This window comes from Mustela nigripes, chromosome 14 (genome assembly GCF_022355385.1).
Source record: "Mustela nigripes isolate SB6536 chromosome 14, MUSNIG.SB6536, whole genome shotgun sequence".
In the NCBI taxonomy this organism is placed as follows: Eukaryota; Metazoa; Chordata; class Mammalia; order Carnivora; family Mustelidae; genus Mustela; species Mustela nigripes.
In genome coordinates this window covers 5,164,430-5,184,306 of record NC_081570.1, presented here as the reverse complement: position 1 = coordinate 5,184,306, position 19,877 = coordinate 5,164,430, and the positions used below count along the sequence as shown (strand labels likewise).

Genomic DNA, 19,877 nt, shown 5'->3' with positions numbered 1-19,877 from the left:
AGAAAAAAATCCTTTCACCTCTACTTTGTTGTGAAAGGTCCACATGGGTAACGAAACACGGGAAGCTTGGATTTTCCAAATCCAAATTCAGAGTATGAGCAAGGTAACTTTTTTTTTTTCTTGAGCCGCTTTGGTTCCTGCTCAGAATCTAAAAGGTGCTGTCTTTCTCATTTTCTTTGCTCTTTTCTTCCTTCCTTCCTCTTTCCTTCCTCCCTCCTTTCCTCACTTCCTCCTTCCTTTCCTTCCGCCAGCTCCTTTCTCTTGTTATTAGCAAGCATGACACTCAAATATAAACATAGTAACACATGTGCCTTTACTCTTGCAACATTTGATTTTCTTAGATCCCCGGCGCTTTGAAGTCGATCAACTGGAAAGCACGAGAGCCGGCGGCCACAAGAGGGCAGTAAACACCACCCGGCAGAGGGCTGGCTGGGGATCCAGGGAGAAGAGCTCTCTCCTTCTGTGGACCAGAGGACAGATGCTCAAGAGGTTTGGGGACTTGTCTGAGAGGGTGGAGTTCTCAGAGTCTGTTATCCTCAAAGTTTAACATGTCCCCAAGTGCCAGGATGAAACAGGAGGTGGCTACTCAGGGATGCTCTTCCCCAAGAACTCAGCTGTCTGATGATTACGTACAACTTCCCAGAAGAAAGAAAATAGATGCTCATGGACAGGAAATGAGAAACTCTTTCCTGCTTTAGGGCATTTGAACTTGCTGTTCCTTCTGCCTGGAATGCCTTCCCCTTACCTAACCCCCGGGGCTTAGCGTAGATTTGCACAGACATCTCAAACTCAAGATATTCCAAACTGGTGTAGGGTTCCTGCTTGGGGGTGGACGGCACTGGGTGGACCCTCCTCACTGTGATGGCGATGGGACGGTTACTTGGCCTCTCTCGTTTATAAAATTAAGATAAGAACATCTGCATCGCAAATTTTTCCTGAGACTTCAGTGAGGTTACACATTCAATTAGATTGTTTGCATCACGTGGCCCGGTGTGTGATCACCTTGATGCCTGGCAGCTTCTTCAGTAACGGGTGTCATTTTCCGCCAGACACCAGGCTTTCTTACTTCCTCTCCTAAGGAAAAAAACAAAACAAAACAAAACAAAACCGATTAGCATCCCTCGACTCTCTCTTTCACCATCTGCATTTAAATAACCAAAAGATCTCAATGTACATTTCCAGAATCCGGTCCCAAAAGCCACTATCCTAATCTGTGCCTTCAGTACTTTTTGCCTGGATCATGGGAGCTGACTCCCAGCAGCCTGCCTCCCATCCAGGCTCTACACAGCAGGTCAAATAATCGAAGTAGGAAGAGCTTGGCCATGTAATAAGAGCCTATTCTGAATGGTGAACTCATCTGGATTTGAGGCTTAATTTGACAGAGTTTTAACCTCTGTGTTATTGATGCACCTAGGACTGATTTTTATGCTTGGTGTGAGGTAAGGATTCCATTCCACTTCTACGTGGATGACCGAAGCTTTCCCCCCTTAATCTGCAAAGTCCCTCTTGAAAACTCAGAATCTAATTACAGATGAAGTGAAAACACAGGTTTTGGGCTTCATTCACACATTAGGATTCAAATAAGGCCGAGAAAATAATTCGACTCTGCGCTTGAGACATGTCCCTTGGAAAATGTCTTCAGAATGAGCTAAAATGGGGAAAGTGGCAGTCACTCCCCCACACCCATGACCTTGTCTGGATGACAGAAATGCAGTTGTTTATCTCAAGCTCTGATTTAAACAGACAGACAGACAGGGTTGCTTCTGAAATTTAAAAATTGAAAAATGAAGAGAGTGTCCCATGATGTCCACCCAGGTCTTTTATCCCCATTAGAATATGAAACTATTTAATGAATTCTAACAATTGTTGAATAAGAAATGAGGACTGAGGGGCGCCTGGGTGGCTCAGTGGGTTAAGCCTTTGCCTTCAGCTCAGGTCATGATCTCAGGATTCTGGGATCGAGCCCTGCATCGGGCTTTCTGCTTGGCAGAGAGCCTGCTTCCCCCTTTATTTCTCTGCCTGCCTTTCTGCCTACTTGTGATCTCTATCTGTCAAATAAATAAATAAAATCTTAAAAAAAAAAAAAAGAAGAAGAAGAAGCCACGTCTCCTTTAAAAAAAAAAAAAAGATATGAGGACTGAGCAATTCGACCTTTGTTTGGCTCTGAGTCAAGGACTATTTTTCAAATGATAGTTATCTTTAAATGAATAATTGACAAGTTATTGATTCTTTTTAAAAAACATTTTATTTATTTATTTGACAGAGAGACACAGCGAGAGAGAGAACACAGCAGAGGGAGTGGGAGAGCGAGAGGCAGGCTTCCCACTGAGCAGGGAGCCCGATGCGAGGCTCAATCCCAGGCCCCTGAGATCATGACCTGAGCCCAAGGCAGACGCCCAACGACTGAGCCACCCGAGCGCACCTAAAACCGTGCCGTGGTGCTCCTCACCCCACCCCGCTTTGCCACCAGCATCTATGCTGTGAATTTCCTGCACTGATCACCCAGCTCCGAGCCACTGTCTTCCCTAAGAGCAAAGGGGATGGCAGTAGAGGACCACAGTCGGTTCAGACCTTCTATGAACATTGGCCCGGGAGGACTGACCCCTGAACTCTGGGAGCAGGCGTCGGGAGCACTGTCTGCGCACTGGCTGCTTGGTCTGAGGACCAAGAAGTGACATTGCTCCTCGCAGCGCGGCCCCAGCTACGATGCACGCGGCCAGGTCCGATCCTCTGGGCTTTGGGCTGCGTGATTCCTTTTAAAGAGAAGGTTTCTTTTTTCATTTCATTCTTACCTATGTCCATTGTTGATCAAACACACACAATCCGCGTCTTCCTTCCCGTCTTTTGCTTTTCTTTTCACGGAAGGATCTCTAGACTGGCTGGATGCCGTCTGCACCTCCAAGCCCTCTGAGCAGCCTTCCTGCTCATGGCGGAGGGACTCCAGGAGCCCAGCGCAGCGCCTGGCAGAGACCGGGTGCCCCTGTATGAGTCACCTATAGAGAAGGGGAGGGTGTTCCGCAAGGCGAACCTCGAGAAGGGCCGGGGAGCTTCATTACTCACCTTATCCTAAGGAAGGCAGCAGAGTAGGACAGCAGTTACCGAAAGAAGCTTTGCGGCCAAACATACACCTCCTTTTTGGAACAAAGAAGAAATAAAAGTTAAGATATACTTTTGTAGATGTGATGAAGGTTCGGAGAGAGCAATTAGGGTTTTTTCATACATTAGTTGTTGAAGGTGGAACTGGGAAGCGTTTCTCTCCTGCATCGTCGTGTCTTTCGGCTTTCTGGCTATTTGAGCATCCTCCTAAACAAATTTCGGAATTATTGAAAGGTTTTTTTTTTTTTTTTTGAAGATTTTATTTATTTCTTGGACAGAGACAGATCAAAAGTATGCAGAGAGGCAGGCAGAGAGAGGAGGAAGCAGGCTCCCTGCTGAGCAGAGAGCCCGATGTGGGACTCGATTCCAGGACCCTGAGATCATGACCTGAGCCGGAGGCAGAGGCTTTAACCCACTGAGCCACCCAGGTGCCCCTATTGAAAGGTCTTAAGGGAACCAGTTTTGGAAAGGTTGTCAGAACAAAGACAATGTTTAATCGGTGAGTCACATCTTCGTTTCTCACTTGGAGACTTATCTGCTCTGCAGTGCTCACAGAATTTTTTTTAAACTGCAAATGTTAGCTAAGTATTCTTTTATTAATTTGCTGCAGATCTTGTTCTAACATATTATCATGAAGACATTTAAATAGAAAGTCAAGATTCATAAATTTCAGCCATAGCCTTTCTGATAAAATCAATAGTTTTTAAAAAATATATATTTGATTGATTGATTTGATTAGAGAGAAAGGGAGAGAGCACAAGCCGGGGGAACAGCAGGCAGAGGGAGGAGGAGAAGCAGGCTCCCCGCTGAGCAAGGAGACCAACATGGGGCTCGATCCCAGGACCCCAGGATCATGACCTGAGCCTAAGGCAGACGCTTAACAACTGAGCCACCCTGGTGCCCCTATGTGTAGTTTTTTAAGGTATAGATAATATGGTTTTTAAAAAGATTTATGTATTGATTTCAGCGAGAGAGAGAGCAGGAGTGAGGAGCAGAGGTGGCAGGAGAGAGAGAAACTCAGGCAGACTCCCCACTGAGCATGAAGCAGACATGGGGCTCAACCCATGGCTCTGAGATCACAACCTTAGCTGAAACCAAGAACTGGATGCTGAAACCACTGAGCCTCTCAGCACCGCCATAATGTGACTTTTTTTTACACTCTGCTGTGAGCGTCTATCTTTCCAGGTCAATAGCCAACTGGCCTCATCGTTTGCATGCTGCTAGAAACATCTAGGCAAGTACACATTTGCACATTCTCTAATAATCTCCTCGGGATGGATTCTTTGCAGTGGTATTACCACGTCAAACATGATCTATTTTTTAAAGATTTTTTAAGCCACAGTCCCAAATTTGGTTCTGAGGACGGAAGAGCCCTCAGCTTGCATGGCCCTTGGGAGGAAGACGCACGTTCAGATGTCTACTTGAAAAAACTCTGAGGGAGAGGAAAACCCGGTTCTAGTCAGCCGCAGTCAGCCAAGCCAGGAGAGTGAAAGGGAGGTATGCGAAGAAGCCGAGATCAGAAAGGATGTGGGAGAGGTTTTCAGAACTTTCTAGTTCTGAAGATGGTCTTGCAGTTGGTTTTTGTTTTTGGCATTTTTCTTGAACTCTTAGTGAAGTGCCGTGCTGGGGAGACTGGGCAGAGGTGCTCCGTTATTATCTTTGTTTTATTTTTAAAGATTTACTCATTCATTCACGTGTGAGAGAGAGAGAGCACGGGCAGGAGGGGCAGAGGGAAGGAGCGTCCCAAGCAGACTCCACGCCGAGCGCAGATGGCGATGTGGGGCTCGATCTCATGACCATGAGACCATGACCCGATCTGAAACCAAGAGTCAGATGCTCAGCTGAAGGAGTCACCTGGGCACCCTGGAAGCTCCATTTTTAAAGGCTGTACCATCACAATGTCAGCAAACAGCCCCCAGGGCCCTACACAGCGGCTTCACCTTCCCTCCAGTCCGAGGGCTGGTTTCCACCCACCCAGCCACTGCCCGCACAGCTTTGGGTTTATCAAATGTGAGGCTCAAATCTCACGCTTTCCATGGGGTCTGAGGAGGCAGGGGCCCAGCACTTTAGCCTCCTTCATCTCAGACATAGTGTCTTGGATGAGATGACCGGAGGATTTTCAGGAGCCGTTTGCCCACGTGGGCTCCTTCCGACAATGGAAACTTTGAAGCAGACACAGTGCTGGAAACGAAGAGGGCATGGTGAAGGGTGTGAACAAGAAACACTTGCAGTGGAGTGACCGGCAGCGGGCAAGGAGAATGGTGACGTGCAGATGACGCATCAGGAGCTGAGGCTGGTCCCCACTGCCTGGCACAGGGGCGAGGGCCGCAGGCGGGATGGCGGGATTGGGGCTGAGAAGGCTGAGGCTGTTGAGTGCCTTTTGGAGGGGTTGCAGCTCAGGGAAGGCGCTGTGTGCGTGAAAGTGAGTTGTGTAGCTGGAAACACAGTTTAGGTGGAAAAGGAATCAGAGAGACGGATGTGGGTCATACACACAAGGTCAAATGTAAGTGAGACCCAACAAAGCAGAGCCCAGGATGGAGGTGCTGGGGGTGCTTTTGTGTTTTCAGTTGCTGGAGAGATGCAAGAATTTAACATTTGAATTCTTTTTTTTCTTTTAATTTTTTTAATTTTTAAGTAATCTCTGCGCCCAACATGGGGCTCGAACCCACAACGCCGAGACCAAGAGTCACGTGCTCCTCGGACCCAGCCAGCCAGGAGCCCTGATTTCCTTTCACGTGCTTGTTTCCTTGAATGTTTCCCCAGAATCTTAGCCCGCCTCTGCCAGAACCAGGCAAGAATTCTTGACATCTTGGTTTAGGCTTTGAGAGGAGGACCTACCGCTCCTGGGGCAGGTGTGGTTTTTGCCCTTTGAGCTTAGCTGTAAAGTATATAAAATAAATGCTATAAAATATCAGCTTGGCTGACTTCAGTTTTGAAGAATGATCACTCCTGAATTTCCCAAGTTCACTTCTAATCTGTTTTTACATTTTAGGTTTTTTTTTTTTTCTTTAAATACTACATTCATTGTTGCAGATATAAATGTAAACTTGACCTGTGTGTGGTCGCATTCATTCATGGAAGAATTTAGGGGAGCCTGGGTGGCTTGGTCGGTGAAGCGTCTGCCTTCCACTCAGGTCATGAGCTCGGGGTCCTCGGATCCAGTCCTATGTAGGGCTCCTGCTCGGCGGGGAGCCTGCTTCCCCCTCTCCCCGCCACCCCCCAGGCTCATAGAAAGAGAGAGAGAGAAAGGGAGGAAGAGAGGAAGAGAGGGAGGGAGGAGATGGATTCATTCTTCCTTCTGCTTCCTTGATCCCTGCCTTTGCCTCTGGACCCTGCAAATGTGCCTGAGGCCAGAGATGCGGTGGGAGCTCCTCTGGACCCGGATAGCCTGCGATGTGGGAGAAAGAACCACAGGCAGACAGCCCACAGAATGGCCACATTTGAGCTCATTTTTGCCATTCCCCCCCCCCCACACACACACAATTAAAACAATCAAAGTCCTAGAAGAGTCCGTGTGTAGTGTGCGGCTGCGCAGGCTCAAGGACGGACGCTAAGGGAGAGCCGGGCTGGAGGGGAAGAGAAGTTCGGCTCCAGGGTTGGTGCCCGCGGCTGCGGCAGCTGCTCCGTGGGCCGCGCGCCCCCCTTCCTCCGGGCAGGTCCGGCCCCTCGCTCAGCTCACCCATAGCCCCCACCTTTCAAAGAGAACGTCCAAGTCTACGAGGACTCTGGATTCCCCCGGATCTTGAGGAGAGCAGACCCTGCTGCTTCTCTTTCCGGGGAGGTAGAACGTGCAACGACTGCTTTAGGGCTGTGTTCGTTCGCGCTGGGACCACGCGCTGGTGTCCGTAAACCGACAGTTCCACGTGGGCTTTGGGGCTCCTGGAGGTGGGGTGTGCATTTGTTAATGGAAGTAAATGAAAACTGTTCTGGTTAAGTAGATTCATTTGTATTGTATTGTATTGTATTGTATTTTAAATTCCAGTGTAGTTAACACACAGTGTTGTATTGGCTTCAAGCGTACCACGGAGAGATTCAACACTTCCCTCCAGCGCTCAGTGCTCCCCAGGGGAGGGGCTCCCTTCAGCCTCACCACCCACCCACCTGCCCTCTGGTGACCATCCGTGTGTTCTCTGTAGTTCAGTCTGTTTTTGGTTTGTCTCTTTTTTTCTCTGTTTGTTCTGTTACTTAAATTCCACCTGAGTGAGATCATATGCTACGGTATTTGTCTTTCTCTCACTTATTTCATTTAGCATAATACTCTCTAGCTCCATCCTTGTTGTAAATGACAAGATTCCATTTTTTTAAAAGATTTTATTTGTTTATTTGACAGAGATCACAAGTAGGCAGAGAGGCAGGCAGAGAGAGAGGAGGAAACAAGCTTCCCCGCTGAGCAGGGAGTCCAATGTGTGGCTCAATCCCAGGACTCTGGGATCATGACCTGGGCTGAAGGCAGAGGCTTTAACCCACTGAGCCACCCAGGTGCCCCAAGATTCCATTCTTTTTATGGCTGAGCAACAGTCCGTTGTATCTATACAACATCTTCTTCATCCATTCATCTATTGATGGACACTTAGATAACTTCCTTAATTTGGCTGTTGTAAATAATGCTGCAATAAACATGGGGTCCATGTGTCCTTGTGAATTATGTTCTCATAATTTTGGATGAATTATCCAGCAGTGCAATTACTATATCATAGGGTACTCCTTTTTTTAGGCTCTGAGGACCCTCCACACTGTTTCCCACAGCGGCTGCACCAGCGTGCGTTCCCACCAACAGTTCCCAAAGCGTCCCTTTTCTCCACATCCTCACCAACACCTGTTGTTTCTTGTGTTTTTGATTTTAGCCCTTCTGATGGGTGTGAGGTGATATCTCATTGCGGTTTTGATTTGCATTTCCCTCGTGATGAGTGTGCTTGAATAGTTTTTAACTACTTTCAAATCTAACAAAACTTGAGTCTGACAGCAGTATTCATTCTGAGCCTGTCATATGTGGAACGTCAATTTAGCTCTTCTGAGATTTCCTTTTTAGGGATTATAGAAGTTATTGCTGAAATTATTTTAGATGCCCTCCTAGATATATCCAAAAGGACAAAGAAATTGTGCCAAATGAGCAGATAAAGAGCTGGAAAGAATCTATAGGAAAGGGAACCTTTAGGCATGCATCAGAGGCTGAGTCTGTATGAACTGAAAACTCACCCATGTTCTAGTTCTAAGACTGTGTAACAAAGGTCCCCAAATACAGGGGCATAAGACAGTCACTTTCATATGATCGTGGATTATGTGGGTCAGGAAACCAGATGGGGGAAGATTTGCCTCTGCTTTACCAGCCCTGGTCCTCTAGCTAGAAGATTCCATGGCTGAAAGTAACAGGCTATTTGGGAGCTGAGGTCATCCAGAGACTTCTTCAGTTGATGACAGCTCTCAGTGGGAGCCCAGCTTGCCTGTTATCCTACCCATGGCCTCTGATGTGCCCTGGGATTCCTCATAATACAGTGACTTCAGGGCAGTCAACTTCCTGCATGGTGACTCACACTTCCAAAGGGGAGTGTCTCAGTGAACAATGAAGATGATGCATCACCTTTAGGCCCTAGCCTCAGAAATCACGCAGCACAGTGTGTAGGAGTTTTAAAAAATGTTCACAAATTCTTTGATCCTCCCTCCCCAGGGTGCACCTAATTCTCCTGCTCTATACTTAGTGACTCATGTCTCATGAATGGAATATGACAGGGGTGACTGTATATGACCTCCAAGATGAGGTAATGAAAGGCACACAGCTCCCTTTTTCCACACCCACCCCTACCCCATTCTTGAAGCCAGAGGCCATGTCATGATGATCCTCAAAAAGCCCAGGGGGGCTGTCCTGCCAAGAGTCACGTGAGCCAGCTATCTTGGATGTGGACTGTCTGAGTCTGTTAGGGCTGCTTTTATAAAAATACCATGTGCTGGGGGGCTTAAACAACAAACACTGATTACTCACAGTTCTGGAGGCTGGGAAGTCCAAGATCAAGGTGTTGACAGATTTGGTGTCTGGAGAACACTTGCTGGTTTCTTCATAGATGACCATCTTCTTGCTGTGTCCTCATCTGGCAGAAGGGTGACAGAGGTCTCTGGGGTCTCTTTTATAAAGGCACGAATCCCATTCGTGGAGGCTTTAACTTCATGACCTAATTACCTCCAGGTTCTACCTCCAAATACCTTCACTTTGGGGATTAGGTTTCAATGCAAATTTTGGGGGGACATGGACACTCAGCCTGTAGCCCAGATCAAGCCTTCAGCTGATATCTTGACTATAACCTGAGACCCTAAACCTGAACTACCCACTTAAGCCATCCCCAGGTTCCTGTGCTCAGAGACCGAGATGATAAATACCTACAGTGTTAAGCTGCTAAGTGTTAGGATAACTTGCTACTCTGCAGAGAAGATCAAAACACAGGGCCAGGCCACATTCGAGGGAAGGTGACCTACACTCTCCTTATCAATGGGAAAAGTGCAAAAGAATTTGTGGATCCTTTTTCAAAGTGTCCTAATTCATAAGGGAACAATAATTATTTTGCTCCTCATGCACCCACCAAGTTTAAGCGTTCCATGGAAGCTTCACCACAAAACCCCCCCTTTCATTATTTGTTTTTCTTAATGTCAAAACAGTCACATGTGTTAGGAATCCTGGGTCCCTACTTGGTCAAAGAAAAGAGAGTTCTTGATGAAGCTGACCTTCCAACATTGACTTGACGAAAAATATAATTCCTTTTTCTGGAGTTTCTCTCAAGTAGCTTCATTGAACAGATTATGCTTGGTCTCACCTTTAATCTCACTGTTCTCAGGCTGGCCCCTACTCGCCTCTTCCATTTCCTTTAGTAGGAAACTAACTCCTATTCGTCCTTTGTGTCCGAGGCCAGGAATCCACCACACCCAAAGTATACTCATGGAAAAAAGACTTCCTAGGAACCCCAACTGCTTGGAACTCCCCGGTGAACGTCCCTCTTATTGTATTCACCACCCTGTGTTATGAAGATCTGTTTTTGTGTGTCTGTCTTCCCCACTAGGATGTGCTGCAGGGACTGTGTCTTACTCCTCTCACATTGGTGCCAGCATCTGGCACATCAGGAGCACTGCCTGTCCATAAACAGTGATGATGGTGTGACCTCCACACTTAGAGGACAACAATAAGAGCTGACACCAACATGCTAAGCACGTTTCACACCATCTCTTTTAATTCTTGCAATGAGAAGACTGACCGCAATTCCCCTTTGGCAGATGAGCAAACTGTGTCAAGGAGAGACTGAGACATTGTCTGTGGTCCCCAGTGGGTGAGCGGGACCACCCGCCCATTCACACGTCATCAGAACCCAGAGTCTGCCCTTCCACCCCAACTCTATATTGAATTCTATATTCTCAATCCAAACAAAACCAGTTTCAATGGTTAGGATTCTTAGAAAGAAATTTAACATTTAAATAAGCAATGTCTCTTAGATTATATATGATTATATATAAGTGGCAAAAAAGAGGATGAAAGAGAATAAAGCATAACTGAGTCATTTCATAACACATTGAACACATCTTAAATAAAATGTTGTGCACAAAAATGCAGACAGAGATAAAGCTGGGGAGGTAGTCTTTGAACTGTAAGACCTACTCATGCTTGGAAACTTACAGGCTCAATGACCAGGAAAGAAACCATTGAATCCTTCAGCTACATCCTGACATTTCACATTTTCCAACAAGTACGACTATTTTACCCTGTAAAAACCTTGGCTCCCCCAAACAATTAACACAATCAGCCTGCTTACACGGAGAAGAACTAAAGGAATGGGTCTGCAACCCTAGCCCACTCTAAAGACTAATAAAAAACTCACGTAAACTCAGGAGTTGTATTTACTGGAAGTGGGATCTCCTGTTGTCATGTAATTATATTCTAATGCAGGCAAACACTGTTCTCTAAAAGGCATTTTGATTCACACTAATAAAGTTATGCTGCTTCATATATGCAGGCCAAGAAAATGGGGGTTTGGGGGTGTGTGGGGGAAACAGGATGCAGGATAAACATGAGACTGACCTTGCAAAGGTCAAAGGAACAACAGATGCATTCTCCAGGCGTTTAAAAAACTGATCAGGCAGGGAACATGTTTTCATGAGCCCACCTCTTTAGAAACTTAATTTGGTCTACAAACTGGGCAAAAGAGGTGAGTTTGTGTGCAGTTTACTCATTTGTGTTCCAAATGCAAACGTTATTATTTGAGGATTTGCACAAAATGTAACATGGAGACATCATGAAGAAAAAGGGAGAAAGCAATTTTCAGTCCAAAAGGATAATTACTTAGATAAAGCCTCCACTCCAGTGACTATTAAGCCCTCTTAGCAAACGAAACATCCTGAAGGGGAGAAGTCAAAGTGCAAAGAACAACTAAACAAGGAGGTGGACAAGTAGGGAGATTAAATCTGAAGATTCGGGAGAGTAAGTAGTAAGTTTCTTGTTGTTTTTCCTCTTTTCTTTGCTACATTTGACCTGAGGGCAGCTCTGGTCATAAAACTGTGCAGCTCTGGGGCACCTGGCGGCTCAGTCATTAAGTGTCTGTCTTGAGCTCAGGTCCCTGCATAGCACTGGGTTCCCTACTCAGCAGGAAACCTGCCTCTCCCTCTCCCATGCCCCCTACTTGTGTTCCCTTTCTCCCCCTCTCTCTCTGTCAAGTAAATAAATCAAATCTTAAAAAACAGCAATTGTGTAGCTCTGTTTTTTGTTTTGTTTTGTTTGTTTTTTCCAGAGTAAAAGGAGAAAGGACTGAGAGCAACCCCATCTCTGATCTAAAAGGTAGCAGAGAGCATAGTAATAACTCAAAGAGAAAGTCTTGATTTCTAGCCACAGGACTGAGAAAGGGGCCCCTGGGAGCAAAGAGTGATCAGGGGATTATAGAGAGGAGAGAGCCGGTGAAGGGGATCTCTTAATTCTATTGGACAGGAGTCTATATGGGCATGAGTCTTTAGCGTGCCTTAGGGCTGTGCACGCACAGGAGAGACCCAGATCAACACAGTAAAGACTTTGAGAACTAAACTACAAACATAAACACAGCCTACCTTCTAAGTGCTACATGCATGAAACAGACACCAAGGAACACAGCAAGATTTAAAAAACTTAAGTGGCATTGAAATCACTATTCACAAAAGGCAAAATAGAACTTGTGGTAGTAACCTAGCCAGGGAACTGTCAGCTAAACAAGTCAGTGTTCTTCAGAGGATTTTAGCAGGACATAGAGTCTCACAACAAAATCATCAAAATGTCAAACAATCTTTAGCATATGAAGAGCCAGGCGTATGTATGTAACCAATCCTCAAGAGAAAAGAAAATCCACAGACACCAACCCTGAGTTGACCCCAATATTGGAATTAACAGAGGCTTTACTGTGGGTATTATAACTGTGCTCCATGGGGTAAAGGTAAATACACTTCAGATAAATGGAAGGATAAGCAGTCTCAGCAGAAAAACAAAAACTATATAAAGAAACGTAAACTTTAGAACTGAAAAATACAATATCTGGAAGAAAACAGAATGGAAATGACAGAAGAAGGAGTCAGTAAACTCAAAGATAAATCAAAGGAAATTATTTAATTTGAAAAACTGAAAGAAAGATTAATTATAAACAATTGAACAGAGCCCCAGGGACCTCTGGAATAACATCAAAATATCTAATATTTGTGTCACTGGAGGTCCAAGAAGGGAAGAGAAAGAGACTGGTATGGACAAATATCTGAAGAAATAGTGACCAAAAAAATCACAAATTTGGTGAAAGATATAAATCTACATGTCCAAGAAGCTCTGTGACCCATCAGACAGGATAAACTCAAGGAACACAGGCTGGGATACAGCATAATAAACTGGTGAAAACCAAAGATAGAGGAAAGATCTTGATGGCAGTCAGAGAAAAGTGACACCGTGTACAGGGAACAATTGGAATGACTGTGGATTCCTCACCAGAACCTACAGAAGACAAAAGACAGCAGAACCATGTTCTATACTCAGTGCAGATATTCTTTAGGAATGACAAAACAAAACAAAGACATTCTCAGATGAAGGAAGACTGAGAGAATTTGTTGTCAGGACACTTGCTCAAAAACAAATACTAAAGGAGGTTCTGCTAGCTGAAGAGAAGTGATGCCACAGGGAAACTTGGTACTGCAGGAATTCCTTTAGGAATGAAGGAAGAACAACAGAGGTGGTATATATCTGACCAAATATAATAGACTATTTTCCTAATTTCTCTAAAATATGTGTACCACTGAAAGAAAAAAAATTATAGCATTGTCTGGTAGAATTTTCAGTGAATAGAGGTGTAATACATACGGACGACTATAATATAAGAGAGAGGAGTAGGGAGTACCTGCTGGCTCAGTCTGTTAAGCATCCAACTCTTGGTTTCAATTCAGGTTGTGATCTCATGGTTGTGAGACTGACCCCTGTTTCAGGCTTTGCACTCAGTGTAGAATTTGCTGGAGATTCTCTCCCTCTCCCACCCCTCTACTCCTCCCCCAACCCACACTCTATAAATAAATAAATAAGTAAATAAATTAAATCTTGAAGAGAGAGAGAGGGTAAATGGACTTAGATGCTTATGAAGTTTGTATATTTTACTTGAATTGTTAAAATATTAATCTAAATAGACCACAAAAAAGTTAGGTATGTATGCCATAATCCCTAGAACAACCACTATAAAATAACATAAAGAGAAATGGACAAAAAAATAGATAAATTAAAAGGAACTACTAAAAACATTCAAATAATCCAAAAAGATGTACAAAAGAGGGAACAGAGGAACAAAACACAGTGAGAAAGAAAAAAAATTTTTATATACACACACACACAGTGGGAGGCCTAAATTCAACCATATCAATAAGCACTAAATGTAAATGGTCTATTTTATACCAACTAAAAGAGATTGTCAGATAGGACTGAAAACACAAGACCCAAATATATGCTGTATTTAAAGACATATCATGCTTCAGCACAGCAAAGGAAACAGTCAACAAAACAAAGAGGCAACCCACAGAATGGGAGAAGATATTCACAAATGACAATACAGACAAAGGGCTGATATTCAAGAGCTATAAAGAACTCCTCAAACTCAACACACACAGAACAGATAATCATGTCAAAAAGTGGGCAGAAGACATGAACAGACACTTTTCCAAAGAAGACATACAAATGGCTAACAGACACATGAAAAAGTGTTCATCATCATTAGCCATCAGGGAAATTCAAATCAAAACCACATTGAGATACCACCTTACACCAGTTAGAATGGCCAAAATTAATAGGACAGGAGACAACAAGTGATGGAGAGGATGCGGAGAAAGGGGAACCCTCTTACACTATTGGTGGAATGCAAGTTGGTACAGCCACTTTGGAAAACAGTGCGGAGATCCCTCAAAAATTTAAAAATAAAGCTACCCTATGACCCTGCAATTCCACTACTGGGAATTTATCCCAAAGGTACAGATGTGGTGAAAAGAAGGGCCATCTGTACCCCAATGTTCATGGTAGCAATGCCCACAATTGTCAAACTATGGGAAGAGCCAAGATGCCCTTCAACAGACGAATGGATAAAGAAGATGTGGTCCATATATACAATGGAATATTATGCTTCCATCAGAAAGGATGAATACCCAACTTTTGTATCAACAGGGACAGAGTGAAATAAGTCAAGCAGAGAAAGTCAATTATCATATGGTTTCACTTACTTGTGGAGCATAAACATGAGGACATTAGGAGAAGGAAAGGAAGAATGAAGTGGGTGAATCAGAGGGGGAGACAAAGCATGAAAGACTGTGGACTCTGAGAAACAAACAGTGTTTTCAAAGAAGGAGTGTGGGAGGATGGGTGAGATTGTGGTAGGTCTTGAGGAGGACATGTTGCATGGAGTGCTGAGTGTGGTACATAAACAATGGATCTTGGAACACTGAAAAAATAAAAGAAAAAGGGAAAATAATAAAATAAAAGCTCTAACAGATACAAAAAATAAAGAAGTATAATGACTTAGGTTAAAAGCAGAAGGAAAAAGAAGGTATACTATGAAAATATTAGTCAAAAGAAATTGGAGCAGCTATATTAATATAGAGAAAGTAGATTTCAGAAAAAGAAATGATGAAAAAGGAATTAAAAAGAACATTAATAATAGTAAAAGAGCCAATTCACCAAGAAGACACACCATTCCTAAATGTGCATGCACAACGAAAGAGCTTTAAAATCTGTGGAGCAAATCATGATAGAATGAAAAAGAAAGCTCATAATTATTCTTGGATATTCCAACAGTCTTCTCTTAATAATCAATAATTTCTAGTGCAGAAAATCAGTAAAATATACAAGATGTGAACATTATAAATCAACTTGATCTAATTGAGATTTAGAAAACATTCCACCCGGGCGCCTGGGTGGCTCAGTTGGTTAAGTGTCTGCCTTTGGCTCAGGTCATGATCCCAGAGTCTAGGGATAGAGCCCCGAATCAGGTTCCCTGCTTGATGAAGAATCTGCTTCTCCCTCTGTCCCTCCCCCTCTCATGCGCTCTCTCTCTCAAATAAATAAATAAAATATTTTTTAAAAAGACCAACATTCCATCCAAAACAATAGAATGCACATTCTTTTCAAATGCACATGGGGCATTCATCAAACTGGGTCATATTTTGAGTCATAAAACAGACATTAACAAACTTGAGATCATAAAAGTATATTTTCTGATCATAATGAAATTAAACCAATAATCAATTACAGTAAGATATCTGGGAAACACTGAAACACTTTGAAATTAAAAAGTACATTTCTAAATAATCTATGAGTCATAGAAGTCACAAGGAAATCAGAGAATATTTTGAACTGAATGAAAAAATTTTAAAATATCAAGGTTTGTGGAATCCAACTAAAACAGTGCTTAGAAGGAATCTACAAGATAGTTCCTCGACCTAACAAGTAAATTTAACCAGGTCACAGCATATGAAGTAGTATCCAAAAATCAAGTGTATTTTTATATGCTAGCAGTGAGCAATTTAAAAATAGGAATTACACAGACAGGACCATTCCAATAGCACCAAAATCCACATTATTACTCCCAAGTGAAAAAAATTTTAGATTGATCAAGAATCTGTATGCTGGTGTGTATAGCATCATAACTCATAATTGTCAGAGACTGCCCTTTAAATGGTGAGTGGATAAATCACGGCACACCATTAAATGGAATATAAAGTAATAAAAAGAACTGATATGTTGATTCAGATGAATGTCAAATGCATTATGTTAAATGAAAGAAGCACATCTCAAAATGTTATGTACTGTATGATAATTCCATTTATATGATAGTCCTGCAGATATAAAACTTTATTTTTTTATGTATTATTATTTTTTTAAGACAACACTTGAGGGATGGAGGACGAATTGTCAGGGATGTGGGTAGGACGAAGATACAGACCACAAAGGGTCAGCTTGAGGGAAATTTAGGGGGTGAACAGAACTATTCTGAGTCTTGATTGTGGTGGGTTCCTGATTATTAACTTGTCAAAACTCACAAAGCTGTTTGGCGAAAAGTGTACATTTTACTGCGTGATAAATTAAAAATGAAAAAAAAAAAAGAGAATGAAATCCACACTCCTCATCTGAGTCCAACCGGAGCTACCAGTCCAGTTCAAAACATAGTAGGATTGCAAAGCAGGGTTCTAAATCAAGGACACTAGGGGAAACCCATTTTTGTTGTTGTTTTAGTCTGATAGAATAAAGAGGGAAAATAAATGTGCTGCATCATGTTATAAAAATAGTAAGATGACCAACACCTGTTGATGGATTTTTTTAAAAGATTTTATTTATTATTTGACAGAGAGAGAGATCACAAGTAGGCAGAGAGGCAGGCAGAGAGAGAGAGGAGGAAGCAGGCTCCCCGCTGAGCAGAGACCGAGATATGGGACTCGATCCCAGGACCCCGAGCTTTAACCCACTGAGCCACCCAGGCGCCTGGAATTTTTTTTTTTTTTTTTTTTTTTTTTTTTTAAAGTCAGAGGGTATTTCGTTCAGAAGAAAAATACTGAAGAGCTCAATAAGGCAATATCATGATTCCTTATATTACATGCATAACCAATTTCACGGGATGCTCCCATTTTTGGATCCTTCTCCTTGTTTTTCTTATTCCGGGAGAGCTACTGATACTGCTACCTTCCTTCCTTGTGCTTGAAATCACAATACAGAGTAAAATGTAGGTCAAGTGCAGCAATGGCTTCTGTACAATTAGACAACTCCATCTTCAGCAGGCAATGCAAGCACACCACAGTATATTTTCGTTTTGTTCTTCGATTGCCACACCACTGCTAGGTCGTCATTTGTTTTGGAAGCTATAGATTAGATGCATGTGCATTTGTTCTGGGAAGTATTCTGTATCTAAGTCTTCCCAGCAAGGACGGCCACGAATTGGCTTGTGGCTAGGGCCAGTTGTGTGTGGAAGACATAAGTCCATCGAATGGTACAGACCATTAAGAACAAATATTTTTTCAGCATTTTGTAAACAGGAATGTTCTGTAAGTACTGTGTATTTTTACAGCACAGGATAACAGGGCCCTTTACCAAAAAGCAAAACCATACCATTTTCTTTAGCAATTTCTCAAAATAACTTTTATTCCCAGGTGATGACTCAAAAGTGTTAATGGTGTGCAAACATACGACTAAATATCAAGTATAAAAAATCCCTTAACAAGACAAAAATATATCCGCCCTGTAATTCTGACTATGAAATTCATACATTTTCATTTACTTTCAATTACAAGAACCATAGAGTGCAATTATGACGATGCTCAATTCTATGATAAAATCTAGAAATGGAGGCGCCTGGGTGGCTCAGTTGGTTGAGCAACTGCCTTCGGCTCAGGTCATGATCCTGGACTTCCAGGATCGAGTCCCGCATCGGGCTCCCAGCCCCTTGGGGAGTCTGCTTCTCCCTCTGACATTCTTCTCTCTCATGCTCTCTCTCACTCATTCTCTCTCAAATAAATAAATAAAATCTAAAAAATAAAATAAAATAAAATCTAGAAATGGACCCAGAATTAGCTTTCTAAATAATACCGATGTAATTTCTTTTAAAAAGTTTATCAATGGAAGTCCCTGGGTGGCTCAGTGGGTTAAGCCTCTGCCTTCACTCGGGTCATGGTCTCAGGGTCCTGGGATCGAGCCCCGCATCGGGCTCTCTGCTCAGCAGGGAGCCGGCTTCCCCCTCTCTCTGCCTGTCTCTCTGCCTGTCTGTGATCTCTGTCTGTCGAATAAATAAATAAAATATTTTAAAAAAAGAAAAGAAAAAAAAGTTTATCTATGATAAAGGTGTGGAATTGTTTAAAACGTGATATAGGGAAACCCTGTTAGAACCAATCTCTTTTGTTTGGAATATTCTAGTCAGTGACAGGACAGACAGCTCACAGACTGAAATCTGGCCTACCTCGACTGAGGTAGCATGGGTTTGCGTCCTGTGGATTAACATTAAAAATAATGACTTTTATATTTATTTAAAATTAACGCTAGCTCGAATACTATCTTAAGCATCCCTGTCTGAGCTGAATAGGGCTATCTGGAAATGGTAAAATTGTTTCTCTGTGTGAGTAGATAAATAGTCATCATCCGCGTCGCTTGTGGCAAATTGTCCTCTGTTCCTGCAGCCTGGGCCGAGATGGGTTTGCAGCAAGCAGTGCGGATGGCAGGAAGGCGCCAGAGAGGCCTGAAAGCCTCTGAGGTCCCCCAGACGCGGCCAGGGCAGGAAGGACTTTGTCAGATCTTCCCGGCGTCTTTGTGCGGGAGCAAGGGTAGCGCGCAGGTCTCTACGGAGACTGAACCTGGACACCTGGGATGCCATAGAACAGGTGCGGTGCAGGTGACGCCCGATGGGCCCGGAGACCAGATCGCTTGATTTTAGGGATGCAGCAAGAAAGGGGGCGTGTTTCAAGCACAACAATCCAAGTACCAACAACCATCTGCCAGGGGCCCCCTCAGCCCTAGGCCGGGGGCTCCACACCCCTCCCACCTCCGGGGGCGCTCGGCCGCACAAGCCCTCCCCGCGCCTCCTGGCCACATCCCTGCGGACTTCACCGTCTCACTCACCCGGCTCCACCCGCGCGGTCCTGGGAGGCCTAGCCCAGGCTGGACCCCCGCCGCCAAGTTCCACCCCACTCCGCCCACCAAGGCCCCGACCCGCACCAGAGTTGGCCACGCCCCTACACATGTGCCACGCCCCCTCGCCGCGCCACGCCTCACCACTGCAGACACGTCACCCTTTGCCGGACCCAGCCCAGCCGCAGCTCCGCCCCATCACTCTCTCCAGGGCCGGCCTACGCGGTTCGCCACGCCCCCAAGCCGCGCCCAGGCCCCGCCTCCGCTCTGGATGCAGGTGCGGGAGGCGGCGCCCCCGTGCCCAAGTCCTCGTCCCCTCCCGGTTCCTCCCACCCCACTCCCCACACCCCAGGTGACAGACACGATGCCGGGCTTTCTCCTGCACTTCCAGGGCCCACGGACCTCTTGCTCGGCCGACAATGTTTGTCTCCCAGACCCCTGGGCCCAGTCCAGGTGCTAGCGCCCGACAAAGCAGCCCTATAGACCCAAAGACAAGCAGACATAAAAGAAAACTGATCTTTTGGAAATTGTCCAAGTACGTTCACTTTCTGAATGAGACTATGTACAAACAGTAAAACATAGTTTTACTGTACAAACAGTAAAACTATGTACATAGTAAGACTATGTACAAACCAGTAAAAGCTGTAAGTGGATGGATGGATGGATGGAG

The 19,877-nt window shown here is 44.2% G+C and overlaps 1 long non-coding RNA gene across 2 annotated transcripts; it reads right to left on the bottom strand.

Annotated features, from left to right (window-relative positions):
- Positions 1-7: 7 nt before the first annotated feature.
- Positions 8-19,262, bottom strand: LOC132001063 (uncharacterized). 2 transcript variants are annotated; one of them, XR_009399517.1, is made up of 5 exons: positions 19,199-19,260; positions 9,074-9,179; positions 3,061-3,131; positions 2,793-2,960; positions 8-1,074 (listed from the first exon to the last, which is right to left on the bottom strand). It is a non-coding gene; the product is annotated as an uncharacterized LOC132001063 (long non-coding RNA). The 2 variants fall into 2 exon arrangements; XR_009399516.1 differs by lacking the exon at positions 9,074-9,179 and having other exon boundaries at positions 19,199-19,262.
- Positions 19,263-19,877: the final 615 nt, after the last annotated feature.